Genomic DNA, 21405 nt, shown 5'->3' on the forward strand with positions numbered 1-21405 from the left:
GGGTGATGCCGGGCAGAACCATGCAGCGGCTCACACAGGATCCGGCGGTGGCAGCGGAGCGTACGGTGGCGCGGGACGTGCTGATTCTGGAGTTGCTCCCGGAGGCGGTGGCCGCGGTGATTATGCTGAGGGCCGTGGTGGTTTCAATGGCGGTCGTGGCGGATATGGAGGTGGACGTGGCAACGACGGTGGCTTTCAGGGCTATCATAATGGTTGGAACCAATGGAATGACGTGGGAGGAAGAGGTTATGGCAGCAACCAGTGGCAGCAAATTTCAATCCTCCGTCCGGCGAGTTTGTCGAGGGTGCCATAGGGCCTCATTATCGTCAGCGGGGAGGTCGGGGAGGGGATGGCTGAAACCCTCCTCCACATCGCCCGTATGCCCCCAAGGTTTACCCTAAGTAGCCGACAATCAAAATGGCAAAGAATGACGGTGGGGCGGTGAAGACGGCCGTGCCCACTGCTTCTACTTCCATGGCTTCTTTTCCTGATGCTGCGATGACGGCGGTTACGGCATTGGCGGCGGTGTCAATGCCGACCACGATGCCCACCGATGACAGAGATGGGATGAGCGACAAAGGTAGTGACAAAGCCGAAAACATGAAGGCTAATAAGGCCGCACACAAGAAAGAAAAGATGACTTGTTATCGTTGTGGACTCCCAGGTCACTTTGTGATTGAATGTACAGAAGTGTTATGTGACATCTGCTTGAAGCCGGGACACTCATCTGACGATTGTCCGTTGCTTCTGGTACCCACACCAGTCGTCAATATTTATGGTCTTTGAGACTTCACGTACGATCTCGGTGACCCCCACATCGGAGAGCTCGAGATTTGGTCTGGTCAGGGTGACTAAAGGGACTTTGATAGTGGAACAGGTGTGTCAGTAGCTCAGACGGCTGGTGTCTGATTCCTTTCACTGGTCTCCTATCAGGGTAGAGGATCAGGTCTACAGGGTTGAGTTCCCTAGGAGAGAGGATCTCAATCATTTGCTTAAGTGTGGACTCAGCAGGGTTCCCGGGAGCATGTGTATCCTCGAGTTTGACGAGTGTGCAAGACCTGAGCCGACAAGGATACCGCTGGAGAAGGTTTGGGTCAGACTCACTGGTGTTCCGGAGACTTTGCTTAATGACTTTCTTATTGTCTCCAGTCTTGGGTCTCTGTTCGGTAAAACAGAGAAGGTGGATATGCCATATACCCGTATGCATGGAGTTGTCAGGATACTCGTTGGTGTGGTAAGGGCAAAATATATCCCGGATTGTGTGCCATGGTCATATGATGGTCTGAGCTATGATTTGGATGTTGGGGTTGAGGAGACTCCTCTTGCAGATAGAAACATTGGGAACATGGATGTTGACATGACCAAGGATGGTGACAGAGACGGGAATGGTTACTAGGGGATGGACGAAAATCCCAAGGACCTGTCTGGGAAGAAGGCACCGGCTGGTAAATCCTCGCAGTCGACTGAGGCGGGGACAGACAAGGGGTCGGCCCACTTGTCCACTCCGGCGGCTTCTCTCAGGTTTGGTTTGTTCCAGGCGGCATCCGCGCCTAGTCGCCTGTGGAGCGATCGCATGGAGATGGAGGATTCTTATGCTGGATTTCCTTTGAGGTGGTTCAGGATCATCACAGAGAGACGGTGGTTGAGCACATACCGCAGCTGTCACTACAGGAGAGGCGAGTCACTCCTGAGATGAAAGACACCCCTCCTTCTCAGCTGGAGGGCGCCCGGTTTCCTGCGACTCCTCAGTCGCCTCTTGTGACTGGCTCGACACAGGTGGTGTCCACGCTGGTCAGTGATGCAGATCAGATTGGTACTGGTTCTGACGCCCTGGCTGATACTTCACCGACGGTCCAGCCCGGAGTGTCGCCCATCGCTTCTGACTCAGTTGGGCATACGGCAGGCGACCATAGCCCGGCAGGTGTCGCTCTGGAGGACTTGATGGCTTTTGGAGGTATTTCGGACACTTTGTCTAGTGGCAGGAGCTTTAGCCATCGGATACAGGATCAGTCGGACGCGGATGGGGCGTGCCATGAGGGCCGCCAAGCTTTGAGGCATCGAAGTTCATACAGGTATGTCAGTTAATACAAGTTGTTCAATTCTTCACTTTTCGGAACATGATATTATTGATAAAGCCAACAACATAGGGATTTCTCTTGGTAGTAATGAGAAAGAAACCGAAAAATCAATTAATGACTTACTAGACTTAGAGACTGATAGAGCTGTGGATTTAATACGACATCTAGCAGCGGTAAAACGTATGAATGAGGCAGATATCAATGATCTTGCAGTAAATGGCCTTCAGCGTCTCTTTGAGGATTTAGTCCCCATGGAGTGCTTGGACGTTGAGGAGGAGTATATGGTTAAAGAGGGGTATGTGGCCCCTTTGCAGCTGGAGGCCACTTCTGTCACCGATGTTAAATGTGTTGAGGACATGAAGGATAAACCAAAAAAACCCTGGAAAAGGAATGTTTATCCTACATCGGTGGTTCATCGGAGTGTGAGAGTCAAACAAAAGAAAAAAATTCTATGATGAAATATGAAAGGGATATTCTGGAATAGCAGAGGTCTAGCGGACTTGGCTAAAAGGAAATTCCTTAGCGATACATCAGTAGAACAAAAATTAGATTTTATGGCTTTGATGGAGATGGGTAGAGATAATTTCACTCCTCAGTTTCTCAACACCATTTTTGGGTGGGGGGGTGGGTTGAATTTGACTGGCACTGTCTACCTCCAAGGGGGAGATCCATAGGGATACTACTTGGGGTGAAGTGTGAATCTTTATAAGTGCTAAATGTGGTCCATGGTGATTTTGCTGTCAAATTTCGTGTAAGGTCGAAAATTGACGGTTTTCGATGGGCTTTGTTGGCCGTATACGGTGCGGCTCAGCCATAGCTTAAACCTGAATTCCTCGCGGATCTAGTTCGAATCTGTGGGGATGAACGCTTCCCATTTTGGTTGGGGGAGATTTTAATATCATTAGAAGACAAGAGGAAAAAATAATGACAATTTCGATGGGAGATGGTCGTTCATGTTTAATATGATAATTGAAAGCCTCAATTTGAGGGAGATTGACCTCACTGGTATGAAATCCACGTGGGCCAATTCTTTGCCGGTTCCTACGTACTTATGAGAAATTGGACAGGGTTCTCTCTAGTGTCGAGTGGGAACAAAAATATCCACTGTTACAGTTCAGGCCTTACAGAGGGCCATCTCTGACCACACCCCACTATTGGTTGCTTCCGGGGAAGCGACCCATGTGGGAAACAAAAATACTTTCTCTTTCGAACTGGGATGGTTTGAGAGGGAAGGATTTATGGAGCTCATTGCGATTGAATGGGCCAGAGACATGGGGGGTCTTCTAGTGTGGAGAGATGGCAAAACAAAATTAGACATATGTGCCAGTTTTTGAGAGGCTGGGCCAAACACCAAAGTGGTTTATATAAAGTGGAAAAGGAAAGATTAATAAGAATTATTAACAAACTTGATGTGAAAGCAGAATCGATCCTTCTTAGTACTTCTGAGAGAGATATTAAGAATGAGGCCGAGAAGAAGTTGCAAACCCTCATGAGAGAAGAGGAGATGAAATGGATGCTTAGAGAAAAAGTGTCTAAAATCGTCCAAGGGAATGAAAATACACAATTCTTTCACATGATTGCTAATGGGAAGCATAGGAAGAAAAAGATAATGCAACTAGAACAAGATGAGGGTACAATTGTAGGACAGGAGAATCTAAAACTATACATTTTCAAATATTACAAGAAACTTTTTGGAGCACCCGAAGAAAGTTTTGTCTCTCTTGATGAGAATGTGACCAGGGACATACCACAACTCAGCTTAGAAGAGAATGAGGTGTTATCTGCCCCATTCACTAAGAAAGAGGTGTTCGATGCCATAACACAAATGAAACATAATAAAGCGTCTGGGCCAGATGGGGTCCCGGCCGAATTCTATCAAACATGTTGGCATATCATAAAGAGTGAGCTCATGCCTATGTTCCATGATTTATTTGAAGGCCACCTAAATTTGTTCCACCTCAATTTTGGAAGATAACGTTGTTGCCAAAGAAGGTGGAAGCCATTCGCATTGAGCAATTTAGACCAATATGTCTTCTCAATGTAAGCTTTAAGATGTTTACAAAGGTTGGCAAGAATAGGTTGACGCAAGTTGCACATTCGGTTGTGCAACCCACTCAAACTGCTTTCATGCCAGGATGACAAATCCTAGAAGGGTGGTAGTCCTACATGAAACGTTGCACGAAATCCACTCAAAGAAACTCGATGAGGTTGTCTTCAAAGTGGATTTTGAAAAAACGTATGATAAGGTCAAATGACCCTCCTACAGCAAGCATTACATATGAAGGGATTCAATGATACCTGGAGGTCTCAAGTGGATCCATTCGTACAGAAAGCCAATGTCGGGATAAAGGTCAATGATGACACTGGTCATTATTTCCAGACTTGTAAGGGACTAAGACACGGAGACTCCATGTCTCCTATGATGTTTAATATCATAGCGGGCTAAAGAGAGTGGCCAAGTAGGAGGTCTCGTTCCCCATCTTGTAGAGGGGGGCGTCTCCATCTTACAATACGCGGATGATTCTATTATTTTCATGGAACACGGTCGTGCAAAAGCTAGGAATATGAAGCTTATTTTATTCCTTTTCGAGCAATTGTCCGGGCTCAAAATCAATTTCAATAAAAGCGAAATGTTCTGCTTTGGGAGAGCTAAAGAAGAACATGATAATTACATAAGCTTATTTGGTTGTGAAATGGGATCCCTACCATTTAGTTAGGTTAACGAACAAAGAATGGAAATGTATAGAAGATAGATTTGAAAAAAAATTGAGTTGCTGGAAGGGCAAGCTCATGTTTTACGGAGGAAGGTTGGTGTTGATTAACTCGGTTTTGACGAGTTTGCCAATGTTCCTCCTATCTTTCTTTGAAGTACTGGTAGGGGTACGGAAAAGATTGGACTTTTACAGATCCTGTTTCTTCTGGCAAAGCGACGAGGCCACGAAGAAATATAGACTGGCTAGATGGGATATTATGTGTAGACCCGAAGACCAGGGCGGGTTAGGGATTGAGAATTTAGAGTTAAAGAATAGATGTTTACTTAGCAAATGGTTATACAGATTATCGACGGAGACCGAAGGCATGTGGGTGCAAATCTTGCGGAATAAATACCTACAGACTAAGACTTTGGCCCAGGTGAATGCAAGAACAACAGACTCAACCTTTTGGAAAGGGTTAATGAAGACAAAAGTAACTTTCTTCCAGCGGGTGAAGTTCCTAATTGGTAGTGGTACTTCTACTAGGTTTTGGGAGGACACTTGACTAGGGGAGAAGCCCCTGGCCTTACAATACCCCTCTCTATATAATATTGTGCAACGTAAGGAAGATTATGTCGCCATAGTATTAAACCCAGTACCACTTAATATCCAATTTAGGAGATCTCTTGTATGGGAACATTGGAATGCTTGGTTACACCTGGTACGTAGGTTGATGGATATTCAACTTTCAGATCAGGCGGATACAATTAGTTGGAAGTTAACCACGAATGGAGTATTCTCTATCAAGTCCATGTATTTGGACTTAATTGATTCCGGGCCATTGTCGAGGTCTTTGCACATATGGAAGATTAAAGTTCCCCTCTGCATCAAGATCTTTATGTGGTTTGTCCACAAAGGAGTCTTCTTAACCAAAGATAATCTGATGGAAAGGAATTGGGTGGGTCAAACTAGATGTTGTTTTTGTGATCAAAACGAGACAATTAAACACCTCTTTCTTGAATGTCCACTTACAAAACTGTTATGAAGATTCACTCATATAACTTTTAACGTTAATCCTCCAATGAGTATCAACACGTTATTTGGGATGTGGCTTAATGGAGTAGACATACACACAGCTAAACATTTTCGGATAGGAATATGTGCAATATTATGGGCTATATGGAACACTCGAAATGATATGATTTTAATGGAACAAAATTCACTAATATTTTGCAGGTTATCTACAGAGCTACAACCTGGATCCGTATTTGGTCTTTACTCACTCATGCGGACTACATGGAGATTATGGTTATTGGGTGCAGCCGATGGGAGACGATAGCACGGGCTATCTTCAGCCAATTTGGATGGCGAGCTAATAATAGGCTAGGTGTGTAGGCACCGTAGACCATTTTTTATAGTCGGATGTGGCGCTCTCTCGCGGGGTGTGTGATACGTCTCCAACGTATCTATAATTTTTGATTGTTCCATGCTATATTATATCCTGTTTTGGATATTATTGGGCTTTATTATAAACTTTTATATTATTTTTGGGACTAACCTATTAACCAGAGGCCCAACCCAGAATTGCTGTTTTTTGCCTATTTCAGAGTTTCGTAGAAAAAGAATATCAAACGGAGTCCAAACGGAATGAAACCTTCGGGAACGTGATTTTCGGAACGAACATGACCTAGAGGACTTGAACCCTACGTCAAGCAATCAACCAGGAAGGCACGAGGTAGGGGGGCGCGCCTACCCCCCCAGGCGCGCCCTCCACCCTCGTGGGGCCCACGTTGCTCCACTAACGTACTCCTTCCTCTTATATATACCTACGTACCCCCAAACTACCAGATACGGAGCCAAAACCCTAATTCCACCGCTGTAACTTTCTGTATCCATGAGATCCCATCTTGGGGCCTTTTCCGGAGCTCCGCCGGAGGGGTTATCGATCACGGAGGGCTTCTACATCAACACCATAGCCCCTTCGATGAAGTGTGAGTAGTTTACTTCGGACCTACGGGTCCATAGTTATTAGCTAGATGGCTTCTCCTCTCTTTTTGGATCGCAATACAAAGTTCCCCCCCTCTCTTGTGGAGATCTATTCGATGTAATCTTCTTTTGCGGTGTGCTTGTTGAGAACGATGAATTGTAGATTGATGATCAAGTTTATCTATGAACAATATTTGAATCTTCTCTAAATTCTTTTATGTATGATCGGTTATCTTTGCAAGTCTCTTTGAATTATCAGTTTGGTTTGGCCTACTAGATTGACCTTTCTTGCAATGGGAGAAGTGCTTAGCTTTGGGCTCAATCTTGTGGTGTCCTTTACGAGTGACAGTAGGGGCAGCAAGGCATGTATTGTATTGTTGCCATCGAGGATAACAAGATGGGGTTTATATCATATTGCTTGAGTTTATCCCTCTACATCATGTCATCTTGCTTAAAGCGTTACTCTGTTGTCTTGAACTTAATACTTTAGATGCATGTTGGATAGCGGTCGATGTGTGGAGTAATAGTAGTAGATACAGGCAGGAGTCCGTCTACTTGTCTCGGACGTGATGCCTATATACATGATCATACCTAGATATTCTCATAACTATGCTCAATTCTGTCAACTGCTCAACAGTAATTTGTTCACCCGCCGTAATACTTTGCTCTTGAGAGAAGCCTCTAGTGAAACCTATGCCCCCCGGGTCTATTTTCCCTCATATTAATCTTCCAATACTTAGTTATTTCCTTTGCCATTTATTTTACTTGCATCTTTATTTCTCTTTATCATAAAAATACCAAAAATATTATCTTATCATATCTATCATACCGTGAAGGGATTGACAACCCCTTTATCGTGTTGGTTGTGAGGAGTTTATTTGTTTGTGTAGGTGTGAGGGACTCGTGCGTGGCCTCCTACTGGATTGATACCTTGGTTCTCAAAAATTGAGGGAAATACTTACGCTGCTTTGCTGCATCACCCTTTCCTCTTCAAGGGAAACCAACGCAGTGCTCAAGAGGTAGCAATTAGGATTTCTGGCGCCGTTGCCGGGGAGTCTACGCAAAAGTCAACATACCAATTACCCATCACAAACTCTTATCTCCCGCATTACATTATTTCCCATTTTCCTCTCATTTTCCTCTCCCCCACTTCACCCTTGCCGTTTTATTCACCCTCTCTCTCTCTCTCTCCATCCTCCCTCTCTTTCTCGATTCGCCTATTTTTGCTCGTTTCTTGTTTGCTTATGTGTCGGATTGCTTGCTTGTCACGATGGCTCAAGATAATACCAAATTGTGTGACTTTACCAATACCAACTACAATGATTTTATTAGCACTCCGATTGCTCCTCTTACCGATGCTGAATCTTGTGAAATTAATGCTGCTTTGCTGAATCTTGTTATTAAAGATCCGTTTTCCGGCCTTCCTAGTGAAGATGCCGCTACCCATCTAAACAACTTTGTTGATCTGTGTGATATGCAAAACAAGAAAGATGTGGACAATGATATTGTTAAATTGAAGCTATTTCCTTTTTCGCTTAGAGATCGTGCTAAAGCTTGGTTTTCGTCTTTGCCTAAAAATAGTATTGATTCATGCAATAAGTGCAAAGATGCTTTTATCTCTAAGTATTTTCCTCCCGCTAAGATCATCTCTCTTAGAAATGATATTATGAATTTTAAGCAACTTGATCATGAAAATGTTGCACAAGCTTGGGAGAGGATGAAATTAATGATATGTAATTGCCCTACACATGGTTTGAATTTGTGGATGATTATACAATTTTTTTATGCTGGATTGAATTTTGCTTCTAGAAATCTTTTAGATTCGTCCGCGGGAGGCACTTTTATTGAAATCACTTTAGGATAATCTACTAAAGCCTAGATAATATTATGGTTAATTATTCTCAATGGCACACTGAAAGATCTACTAATAAGAAAGTGCATGCGGTAGAAGAAATTAATGTTTTGAGTGGTAAGATGGATGAACTTATGAAATTATTTGCTAATAAAAGTGTTTCTTCTCATTCTAATGATATGCCTTTGTCTACTTTGATTGAGAATAATAACGAACCTTTGGATGTCAATTTTGTTGGTAGGAATAATTTTGGTAACAACGCGTATAGAGGAAACTTTAATCCTAGGATGTATCATGGTAATTCCTCTAATAATTATGGTAATTCCTACAACAATTCTTATGGAAATTTGAATAAGATACCCTCTGATTTTGAATCTAATGTTAAAGAATTTATTACCTCGCAAAAGAATTTCAATGCTTTGATTGAAGAAAAATTGCTTAAGATTGATGAGTTGGCTAGGAACGTTTGATATAATTTCTCTTGATGTTGATTCTTTGAAGCTTAGATCTATTCCTCCTAAGCATGATATCAATGAGTGTCTCAAAGCCATGAGAATTTCCATTGATGTGTGCAAAGAAAGAACCACTAGGATGCGTGCTAAGAAAGATTGCTTTATAAAAGCGTGCTCTTCTAGTTTCCATGATAATAAAGATGAAGATCTAAAAGTTATTGATGTTTCCCCTATTAAATCTTTGTTTTGTAGTATGAATCTTGATAATGATGGGACTGAATATGATCCATCTTTACCTAGAAGGCGTTCCAAAAATTCGGAGTCTTTAGATCTTGATGCTAAAATTGTTAAAAGTGGGATTGAAGAAGTCAAAACTTTAAATATTAATGAACCCACTATTTTGGATTTCAAGGAATTTAATTATGATAATTTTTCTTTGATAGATTGTATTTCCTAGTTGCAATCTGTGCTAAATTCAACTCATGCTTAAAGTCAAAATAAAGCCTTTACCAAACATATCGTTGATGCTTTGATGCAATCTTATGAAGAAAAACTTGAGTTGAAAGTTTCCATCCCTAGAAAACTTTATGATGAGTGGGAACCTAATATTAAAATTAAGATTAAAGATCATGAGTGCTATGCTTTGTGTGATTTGGGTGCTAGTGTTTCCACGATTCCAAAGACTTTGTGTGATTTGCTAGGTTTCCGTGATTTTGATGATTGCTCTTTAAACTTGCACCTTGCGGATTCCACTATTTAGAAACCTATGGGAAGAATTAATGATGTTCTTATTGTTGCAAATAAGAATTATGTGCCCATGTATTTTATTGTTCTTGACATAGATTGCAATCCTTCATGTCCTATTATTCTTGGTAGACCTTTCCTTAGAACGATTGGTGCAATTATTGATATGAAGGAAGGGAATATTAGATTCCAATTTCTGTTAAGAAAAGGCATGGAACACTTCCCTGGAAATAAAATTGAATTACCTTATGAATATATTATGAGGGCCACTTATGGATTGCCTTCCAAAGATGGCAATACCTAGATCTATCCTCGCTTTTATGCCTAGCTAGGGGCGTTAAACGATAGCGCTTGTTGGGAGACAACCCAATTTTATTTTTATTCCTTGCCTTTTGCTCCTGTTTAGTAATAAATAATTTATCTAGCCTCTGTTTTGGTTGTGTTTTTTGTGTTTAATTAGTGTTTGTGCTAAGTAGAACCATTGGGAAGACTTGGGGAAAGTCTTTCTAATCTTGCTGTAAAAAACAGAAACTTTAGCGCTCACGAGAATTGCCACCATTTTTATTTGGATAGTGATATTTAGTTAATTATTTTTGCAGATGATTAATAGATAAATTCCTCACGTCCAACAATTTGTTTTAGAATTTTTGGGGTTCCAGATATTGCGTTAGCTACAGATTACTACAGACTATTCTGTTTTTGACAGATTCTGTTTTTCGTGTGTTGTTTGCTTATTTTGATGAATCTATGGCTAGTAAAATAGTTTATAAACCATAGAGAAGTTGGAATACAGTAGGTTTAACACAAATATAAATAAAGAATGAGTTAATTACAGTACCTTGAAGTAGTGTTTTGTTTTCTTTCGCTAACGGAGCTCACGAGATTTTCTACTTTAAGTTTTGTGTTGTGAAGTTTTCAAGTTTTGGGTAAAAGATTTGATGGATTATGGAACAAGGAGTGGCAAGAGACTAAGATTGGTGATGCCCATGGCACCCCAAGATAATCTAAGGACACCTAAAAGCCAAAGCTTGGGGATGCCCCGGAAGGCATCCCCTCTTTCGTCTACTTCTATCGGTAACTTTACTTGGAGCTATATTTTTATTTACCACATGATATGTGTTTTGCTTGGAGCGTCTTGTATTATTTGAGTCTTTATTTGTTAGTTTTCCACAATCATCATTGCTACACACACCTTTTTGAGAGACACTCATGATTCGGAAATTGTTAGAATACTCTATGTGCTTCACTTATATATTTTGAGTTATATAGTTTTTACTCTAGTGCTTCACTTATATCTTTTAGAGCACGTTGGTAGATTTGTTTTATAGAAACCATTGTTCTCTCATGCTTCACTTAGATTATTTTGAGAGTCCTACAAAACAGCATGATAATTTGCTTTAATCATGTTAGGCATTCAAGATTAATAACAAAATTTTCTTATGAGTGTGTTGAATACTATGAGCAGTTTGAAACTTGATAATTGTTTTGAGATATGGAGATGGTGATATTAGAGTCATGCTAGTTGAGTAGTTGTGAATTTGAGAAATGCTTGTGTTGAAGTTTGTGATTCCCGTAGCATGCACGTATGGTGAACCGTTATGTTAAGAAGTCGGAGCATGATGTATTTATTGATTGTCCTCTTTATGAGTGGCGGTCGGGGACGAGCGATGGTCTTTTCCTACCAATCTATCCCCCTAGGAGCATGCGCGTAGTACTTTGCTTCGATAACTAATAGATTTTTGCAATAAGTATGTGAGTTCTTTATGACTAATGTTGAGTCCATGGATTATACGCACTCTCACCCTTCCACCATTGCTAGCTTCTCTAATACCCCGCACCTTTCGCCGGTATCATACACCCACCATACACCTTCCTCAAAACAACCACCATACCTACCTATCATGGCATTTCCATAGCCATTCCGAGATATATTGCCATGCAACTTTCCACCATTCCGTTTACTATGACACGCTCCATCATTGTCATATTGCTTCGCATGATCATATAGTTGACATTTTAGTTGTGGCAAAGCCACCGTTCATAATTCTTTCATATAAGTCACTCATGCATCATTGCTATCCCGGTATACCGCCGGAGGCATTCATATAGAGTCATACTTTGTTCTAGTATCGAGTTGTAATCGTTGAATTGTAAATAAATAGAAGTGTGATGATCATCATTCATAGAGTATTGTCCCAATAAAAAAAGAGAAAGGCCAAAAAAGAAGTCCCAAAAAAGAATAAATAAATAAATAAAAAGGGGCAATACTACTATCCTTTTTTCCACACTTGTTCTTCAAAGTAGCACCATGATCTTCATGATAGAGAGTCTCCTATGCTATCACTTTCATATACTAGTGGGAATTTTTCATTATAGAACTTGGCTTGTATATTCCAACGACGGGCTTCCTCAAAATGCCCTAGGCCTTCGTGAGCAAGCAAGTTGGATGCACACCCACTTAGTTCTTTTTGTTGAGCTTTCATATACTTATAGCTCCAGTGCATCCATTGCATGGCAATCCCTACTCACTCACATTGATATCTATTAATGGGCATCTCCATAGCCCGTTGATACGCCTAGTTGATGTGAGACTATCTTTCCCTTTTTGTCTTCTCCACAACGACCATTCTATTCCACATATCGTGCTATGTCCATGGCTCACGCTCATGTATTGCGTGAAGATTGAAAAAGTTTGAGAACACCAAAAGTATGAAACAATTGCTTGGCTTGTCATCGGGGTTGTGCATGATTTAAATACTTTGTGTGGTGAAGATGGAGCATAGCCAGACTATATGATTTTGTAGGGATAACTTTCTTTGGCCATGTCATTTTGAAGAGACATAATTGCTTAGTTAGTATGCTCGAAGTATTATTATTTCTATGTCAATATTGAACTTTTGTCTCGAATCTTTCGGATCTGAATATTCATACCACAATTACGAGAATTACATTGAAATTATGCCAAGTAGCATTCCACATCAAAAATTCTGTTTTTATCATTTACCTACTCGAGGACGAGCAGGAATTAAGCTTGGGGATGCTTGATACGTCTCCAACGTATCTATAATTTTTGATTGTTCCATGCTATATTATATCCTGTTTTGGACATTATTGGGCTTTATTATACACTTTTATATTATTTTTGGGACTAACCTATTAACCGGAGGCCCAACCCAGAATAGCTTTTTTTTTGCCTATTTCAGAGTTTCGCAGAAAAAGAATATCAAACGGAGTCCAAACGGAATGAAACCTTCGGGAACGTGATTTTCGGAACGAACATGATCCAGAGGACTTGGACCCTACGTCAAGCAATCAACTAGGAAGGCACGAGGTAGGGGGTGCGCCTACCCCCCCCCCCAGGCGCACCCTCCACCCTCGTGGGGCCCATGTTGCTACACCGACGTACTCCTTTGTCCTATATATACCTACGTACCCCCAAACTACCTGATACGGAGCCAAAACCCTAATTCCACCGCCGTAACTTTCTGTATGCACGAGATCCCATCTTGGGGCCTTTTCCGAAGCTCCGCCGGAGGGGGTATCGATCACGGAGGGCTTCTACATCAACACCATAGCCCCTTTGATGAAGTGTGAGTAGTTTACTTCAGACCTACGGGTCCATAGTTATTAGCTAGATAGCTTCTTCTCTCTTTTTGGATCTCAATACAAAGTTCCCCCGTCTCTTGTGGAGATCTATTCGATGTAATCTTCTTTTGAGGTGTGTTTGTTGAGACCGATGAATTGTGGGTTTATGATCAAGTTTATCTGTGAACAATATTTGAATCTTCTCTGAATTATTTTATGTATGATTGGTTATCTTTGCAAGTCTCTTCGAATTATCAGTTTGGTTTGGCCTACTAGATTGATCTTTCTTGCAATGGGAGAAGTGCTTGGCTTTGGGTTCAATCTTGCGGTGTCCTTTCCCAGTGACAGTAGGGGCAGCAAGGCACGTATTGTATTATTTCCATCGAGGATAACAAGATGGGGTTTATATCATATTGCATGAGTTTATCCCTGTACATCATGTCATCTTGCTTAAAGCGTTACTCTGTTCTTTTGAACTTAATACTCTAGATGCATGCTGGATAGCGGTCGATGTGTGGAGTAATGGTAGTAGATGCAGGCAGGAGTTGGTCTACTTGTCTCGGACGTGATGCCTATATACATGATCATACCTAGATATTCTCATAACTATGCTCAATTCTGTCAATTGCTCAACAGTAATTTGTTCACCCACCGTCATACTTTGCTTTCGAGAGAAGCCTCTAGTGAAACCTATGGCCCCCGGGTCTATTTTCCATCATATTAATCTTCCAATACTTAGTTATTTCCTTTGCCATTTATTTTACTTGCATATTTATTTTTTCTTTATCATAAAAATACCAAAAATATTATCTTATCATATCTATCAGATCTAACTCTCGTAGGTGACCGTGAAGGGATTGACAACCCCTTTATCGCGCTGGTTGCAAGGAGTTTATTTGTTTGTGTAGGTGTGAGGGACTCGTGCGTGGCCTCCTACTGGATTGATACCTTGGTTCTCAAAAACTGAGGGAAATACTTACGCTGCTCTGCTGCATCACCCTTTCTTCTTCAAGGAAAAACCAACGCAGTGCTCAAGAGGTAGTAGTGTGCCGTTTTACAGATTTGTTTATCTTTTGTGCTCAGATTTTGAGTTTCCGTGGAACTTAAGACCTTGTTTAGATTTTAATAATATGGCTGCATGCGTCGATTGATGCAGAGACCAGAGGTAAGCCTCCTTTTCAAAAAAACACACAAAATCAGAAAATACCCGACCGTTAATTTTGTAGTACATAAGAAAAAACACAACCGCGAGATCTACATTAAAGTTGAAAAGATTACAGACCAATGTCGTCATCCTTGCTAAATTACTTACCATTGCTACTACATTATAATATGGGCGATGCTAGGCATCGGCGCGCCGGCCGAACAGTTTTGGCTGGTCACGCGCCAGCCGCCCAATGCAGCCAACCAGAGCTGTCAGATCCGCCTCCTCCCCTCCGTGTTGACTTCTCGCTTCTTCTTCTTATTCTTCCACGCGCGCCCACCCCGGCCGCCCCTGCCACCTGCCACCCTCCCCCATCACCTGGACCTCTTCCCCCCTCACAGTCCCATGCTGCTGGATGCGCTCTTCGTCCCCATCGCAGCACCCCCCGCGTTCCTCGTCAGGAAGTCGTTGCCCCTTGTAGAAAAAAACCCGCCGCCTTGAAGCATGCCGAAACCCCTCTGTCGTTGCAGCACCTACCAGCCGCCGTCGTCGCTGCCTTGTCATGTCGCTATGCAGCTCGCAGCGTCTCCGCTTGCCACCGTTAGCGAGTCGGGTTGAAGCTTTTTCTATCATCGGTTGCGGCTTTTCTCTATGCCGGTTGAAACTTTTTTCGCACATTAAAACTTTGTCCATGCCGATTGAAACTTTTTTCACCTAGGGTTGAAGCTTTTTTTGTAAGGGTTGTAGCTTTTTCTGTGTCCAACATTTTGTTTGCGAAAAAATCCCCCTGGCTGAAGATTTCTTAATCTCTTGTTGAAGCTTTTTCATCTGCGGGTTGAAGCTTTGTCATAACAGTTGTAACTTTTCCTCTGTTCCATTGTTTGCTTGAAGCTTTTTTATCTACTAGATGTAGCTTTTTGCGTCCATGGTTGTAGCATGGGGAAACATTGTTCGCAACTGTCCCCGATGCCGCGGTTGCAGCTCTCCCCTGTCGCTATGGTCGTAGCATGGGGCACCTCGTTCCCCTCCACGACGTTTGGCCTGCCGCCGGTTGCAGCAAAAAAAGGGGAAAAGAGGAGAAGGAGAAAGGAAGTGAGGGACAAGGAAGAAGGGGGAGGTGGGAACATGAGCTGGGGTGCAACCATGGCTGGCGGGGACTTCGATCTTCCAAGCTACATCCATGGCCGACGGTGAGCTGCTCACATGCTGCAACGGGGGAGGCGAGAGATGCATGCGTTGTGGGGCGAGATCCGCGCGAGGTTGAAGAAAGCAGAGAGGATAGCGTTTGATGGCCCCGTGTTTATGTGTCGCCTGGTGGGTGGCTGGGCCGAAGCGTGTGTGGATGCGACAGGCCCAAAGTTCGGCTGGCGCACCGCGCCCAATCGTTTCCCTTAAAATATGTCCTTGAATTATGCAAAGGAAACCCCACAAAAGTCAAGAATATGCCTCACACAATAATCCTCATCGTGCTATTTACATGTACCCATCCCGGCGATAGGCGTACCCACGTAATACATACTGGGCCAGCGGGAAAAGTCGTTAACAGGCCATGTTGCTGACTTTAAGACCCACGATGAGTAGGGGCCGGTGTACTACAAGCTGCAGGCAAAGACTGGCTGACAAATTACATTGATGGGCCCAAAGCCTTTGTGCAACGTTTGACAGAGATCTGCTTCCTATTCTCCTTCTCAATCAGTTAGAAACTTTGATAAGGTGTGATTCATAATATCAAGAACAATACTGGAGGAGTTTATGAAAGCATCATAAAAGTGATTTTTGTAAACATCTAGAAATTTTCAGCATGGTACCTTCATCTTCGAATGGCGAGTGTCTAATTTCGAGGCACGTAGCCTTGCTAAACATGCTTTTGGTCTGGAGTTCGGGCGCCATGTGTGGCTCTTAAACCTGCCAGACTTACATTGTATCCCCGTGAACTTGTTTACTCAATAAAGTAAAGTATGTTTAGACTCCAAAAAAAGTTAGAAACTTTGACATACCCTAAAAAAGTTAGAAACTTTGACATTGAGAGAATTCCTCCTTGAACTTAGGTTACCCCCAAAGGCTTGTTGATTTGCAGGGCTACCACTAAGCTGGACTGTGTAGTTAAAATGGGCTGGTATAATGAGTTCAAAAGATCAACCCCTGTTGTAGGTGAGCACGAAGAGAATCATTGTGATGATGAAGCTAGGAAAAAGCTGAGAGGCGGTGCTGGTGATAGAGAGAATATACCCTGTTCATTCCATAACATAGTGTGTATAGATTTTTCCAATACTCAAAATTTGAAGACTTTGACCATGTTTTGAGAGAGGAGTATTTATATTTAGAATAGCAAATATGTATTATCAGATATATCATGACTTAAATATTCATATTATATATGTTTGGTATTGTATATATAGATAAATTTCTCCATAAACTTTGTCAAATTTTGTTAACTTCGACTTTTAAGAATATATACATATATATATATGCACTATGCAATGCAGGGAGTATTACTTTATGAAGTTTGTCCTTGGATCAAGTTGAGGAGATCAAGAAGAAAAATGATGCCTTAAAAGTGAGCACTAAGGGATCCCTGGATCCAATACTCAGTGATCTAACTAGTGAGGAAAAGATGAAGGTTGTTTTGGTAGTAGTATTTAAAAAATTTCTAATTCATTGAAGAAGAAAAATCTAGAAAATATGCTCCTTGGGCTATAGAGGAGTAGAAGCTCCAAGAGCTTGATGCTAATAAAAAGGAATTATAAGCTGACCTAGGAAAGCAATAGATGATACTTCAACAACTTGTGCAGGAATTCATTTGGAGATAGGTGTTAGACCAGGAATTTGCTAGGTTAGTCCATGAAGAAAATATTGAAGATAGGTCTGAAAAAAATGGTGAGGAATCCGGAAAATAAATGGAACCTATAGGCTACAATGAGAGTCAGGAATGTGTCCAGAGTTTTATAGATAAAGTAGTTAAGAGTTAGGGATGCTGATACTTCCCCATCTAACAGACCTTTGCAGCACATGACAACTTTAGTTGGTGTTAACTTTGGTTCCTTTATTGAAATGATTGGCTGTAATTTGGATATTGTTGAAAAATGGAGGAAGAATTTTTCTTCAGAACATCATTAATAGAGAAAATAATAGAAAATAAAATTTTAGCTTACCAGGTGATATTGCCACTTGTGATATTCTCTGGATGAGCTCTGCTCTAATAATGAACATTTTGATGTTGAATTGGGGGAAGATTATTTTGGCCAGTTGAAAAAAATATCATCTTTAGTAAAATGACACGAGGTGAGCTATGTGAAGCACTATATTTCCATTTGGGGTTTAAAGAAAAATAAAAATAAATCTTAAATGGCTTTTGTTCAACAATAAGGAGGTTGGGGTTCTCTAGAATGTGAGGGGGATGGTGAAAGATGTTACAAAAATATATGTGAGATAAAATTAGTTTGGAAAATAAGGCAAACTTTGTTCGTCTGGAGGAAACTTGAAAGAACATTTTTTTCTGAACATGAACTTCACTCCCTTTGTGGTCGAAGGATGTTTATGTGGCATTGGAATCCTCCTAGAGGAAGATCTGGAGGGATTTTGGTTGGCATAAATAATGATATCTTTGGAGTGCAAGTTGAAGTTGGGAAGTACATTATTAGAGTTCATACTTTTGGAGAAAATTGCAAAGTTTGATTGAAACTTTGAAAAGTTATTAATTTTATTAGGGATGCACAATTATAACGGAAAACTAGCTTCCTTGCTGGATAAGCGAGGGTATATCATGATAATCTCTTCGCTTGTTTGATGGGAGGTGATTTAAGTATCATCCGGAAAAGTTCTGAAAACACCACCAATAAAACTAACAATTGGCATTTTCTGTTTAACACTATTATTGCGCATGCTCGGTTGAGAGAGATGCCACCTAATGTTAGCTATTTAACTTGGACTAATATAGACAAACCCTACTTTTGAAAATGTATACAAAAATCTGTTTTTGGGAATGGGAGGAACATTATCCCCTGTCTATTGTACTTTTTTTAGTTAGAGAGGTTTTCGATAACACTCCTCTGTTTTTTTATTCCAGAGATCATTGCAAGGATCAACCCATCTTCAAATTTAAGAATGCATGTTACTGGATTATTTTGGACTGATAATTTAGCGAAATTATCATCAAAATTTGGATTGATAATTAACATCAAAATTATTTTGGATTGATAATTTAGGGAAATTATCATCAACAAAAATTTAGTTAGAAATATTTTAGGGAAATTATCATCAAAATTTGGATTGATAATTAACTCTGGGTCTAATTTAGACAGATGGGAGAAAATGTTGAGAATATTGAGGAAAAAAGTTACGGGTAGCATGTTTCCGGATTGACCCCTATGTCGTATGTTCGGAGGTTGTCAAATGTGAGGCGGAGATCGTCCACCAATGATTCGACGTGTTTAGTTTTGATGACCACGTTGTCCACATATGCTTCAACTGTCTTGCCAATTTTTTTTGCATGCATGTTTGAATCATGCGTTGGTAAGTGGCACCCATGTTTTTAAGCCCAAAAGGCATAGTGTTGAAACAGAAAGGCCCATACAGGGTGATGAACGCCGTTGCTGCCTAGTCGGACTCCTTCATTTTAATCTGATGGTATTCGGACCAAGTGTCGAGGAAACCCAGTGAGTCGTGTCCCGCGGTCGCATCAATAATATGGTCAATGCGGGGCAACGGGAAAGGGTCTTTAGGGCAAGCGTTATTGAGGTATTTGAAATCGACACAAAGGCGCCAAGAATTATCCTTCTTCGGCACCATGACCAAGTTGGCTAGCCAATCCGGGTGTTTGATTTCTCTAATGAACCCGGCCTCAAGTAGTTTGGCTAGCTCCCCCCCAGCTTGTCGTTTGGGTTCATAAAATCGCTGCAGCATTTGCTTGACTGGCTTGAGCCCTTTGATTATGTTGAGGCTGTGTCCGACCAGTCTGCGTGGGATGCCGGGCATGTCCGAAGGGTGCCAGGCAAAGATATCCCAATTTTCACGTAGGAACGCGCGTAAGGCGGCGTCTATCATCGGATCCAGCTGTGCTCAGATGGATGCTGTTTTGTTATGATCCGTCTGGTGCACTTGAAATTTAACTATTTCATCTGCTGGCTTGAAAGAGGTGGATTTAGGTCACTTATCGAGAATCACATTATCCTTGTCCATCGTGGATCGTAGGGTGGTTAGTGTTGGGGAACGTAGCAGAATTTTAAAATTTTCTACGCATCACCAAGATCAATCTATGGAGTCATCTAGCAACGAGGGAGAGAGGAGTGCATCTACATACCCTTGTAGATCGCGCGCGAAAGCGTTCAAGAGAACGGGGTTGATGGAGTCATACTCGATGTGATCCAAATCACCGATGACCTAGTGCCGAACGGACGGCACCTCCGCGTTCAACACACGTATGGTTGGGAAGACGTCTTCTCTTTCTTGATCCAGCAAGGGGGAAGAATAGGTTGATGAAGATCCAGCAGCACGACGGCGTGGTGGTGGAAGCAACCGTGATCTTGGCAGGGCTTCGCCAAGCGCAGGGAGACGGAGGAGTGTCACGGGAGGGAGAGGGAGAGGCCAGGGGCTTGGATGCGGCTACCCTCCCTTCTCCCCACTATATATAGGGTGCCTAGGGGGGGCGCCGGCCCTAGGAGATCCAATCTCCTAGGGGGGCGGCGGCCAAGGGGGTGCCTTGCCCCCCAAGGCAAGGGTGGCGCCCCCCACCCCTAGGGTTTCCAACCCTAGGCGCAGGGGGAGGCCCAAGGGGGGCGCACCAGCCCACTAGGGGCTGGTTCCCCTCCCACTTCAGCCCATGGGGCCCTCCGGGATATGTGGCCCCACCCGATGGACCCCCGGGACCCTTCCGGTGGTCCCGGTACAATACCGATTACCCCGAAACTTTCCCGATGGCCGAAACTTGACTTCCTATATATAAATCTTCACCTCCGGACCATTCCGGAACTCCTCGTGACGTCCGGGATCTCATCCGGGACTCCGAACAAGTTTCGGGTTACCGTATGCTAATATCTCTACAACCCTAGCATCACCGAACCTTAAGTGTGTAGACCCTACGAGTTCGGGAGACATGCAGACATGACCGAGACGCCTCTCCGTCAATAACCAAAAGAGGGATCTGGATACCCATGTTGGCTCCCACATGCTCCACGATGATCTCATCGGATGAACCATGATATCGAGGATTCAATCAATCCGTATACAATTCCCTTTGTCAATCGGTACGTTACTTGCCCGAGACTCGATCGTTGGTATCCCAATACCTAGTTCAATCTCGTTACCGGCAAGTCACTTTACTCGTGCCGTAATGCATGATCCCATGATCAACCACTTGGTCACACTGAGCTCATTATGATGATGCATTACCGAGTGGGCCCAGAGATACCTCTCCGTCATACGGAGCGAAAAATCCCAGTCTCGATTCGTGCCAACCCAATAGACACTTTCGGAGATACCTGTAATGTACCTTTATAGTCACCCAGTTACGTTGTGACGTTTGGCACACCCAAAGCACTCCTACGGTATCCGGGAGTTGCACAATCTCATGGTCTACGGAAATGATACTTGACATTCAGAAAAGGTAAAGCAAACGAACTACACGATCTTTGAGCTATGCTTAGGATTGGGTCTTGTCCATCACATCATTCTCCTAATGATTTGATCCCGTTATCAATGACATTCAATGTCTATAGTCAGGAAACCATGACTATCCTTTGATCAACGAGCTAGTCAACTAGAGGCTCACTAGGGACGTGTTGTGGTCTATGTATTCACACATGTATTACGATTTCCGGATGACACAATTATAGCATGAACAATAGACAATTATCATGAACAAAGAAATATAATA

General features: G+C 42.3%; 1 pseudogene; it reads left to right on the top strand.

Annotated features, from left to right (window-relative positions):
- The first annotated feature begins 5 nt into the window (after positions 1-5).
- Positions 6-1696, top strand: LOC147972619 (uncharacterized; annotated as a pseudogene).
- The last annotated feature ends 19709 nt before the right edge of the window (positions 1697-21405 follow it).

Source organism: Triticum urartu, chromosome 5A (genome assembly GCF_056163025.1).
Source record: "Triticum urartu cultivar PI428250 chromosome 5A, HENAU_Tu73, whole genome shotgun sequence".
Classification (NCBI taxonomy): Eukaryota; Viridiplantae; Streptophyta; class Magnoliopsida; order Poales; family Poaceae; genus Triticum; species Triticum urartu.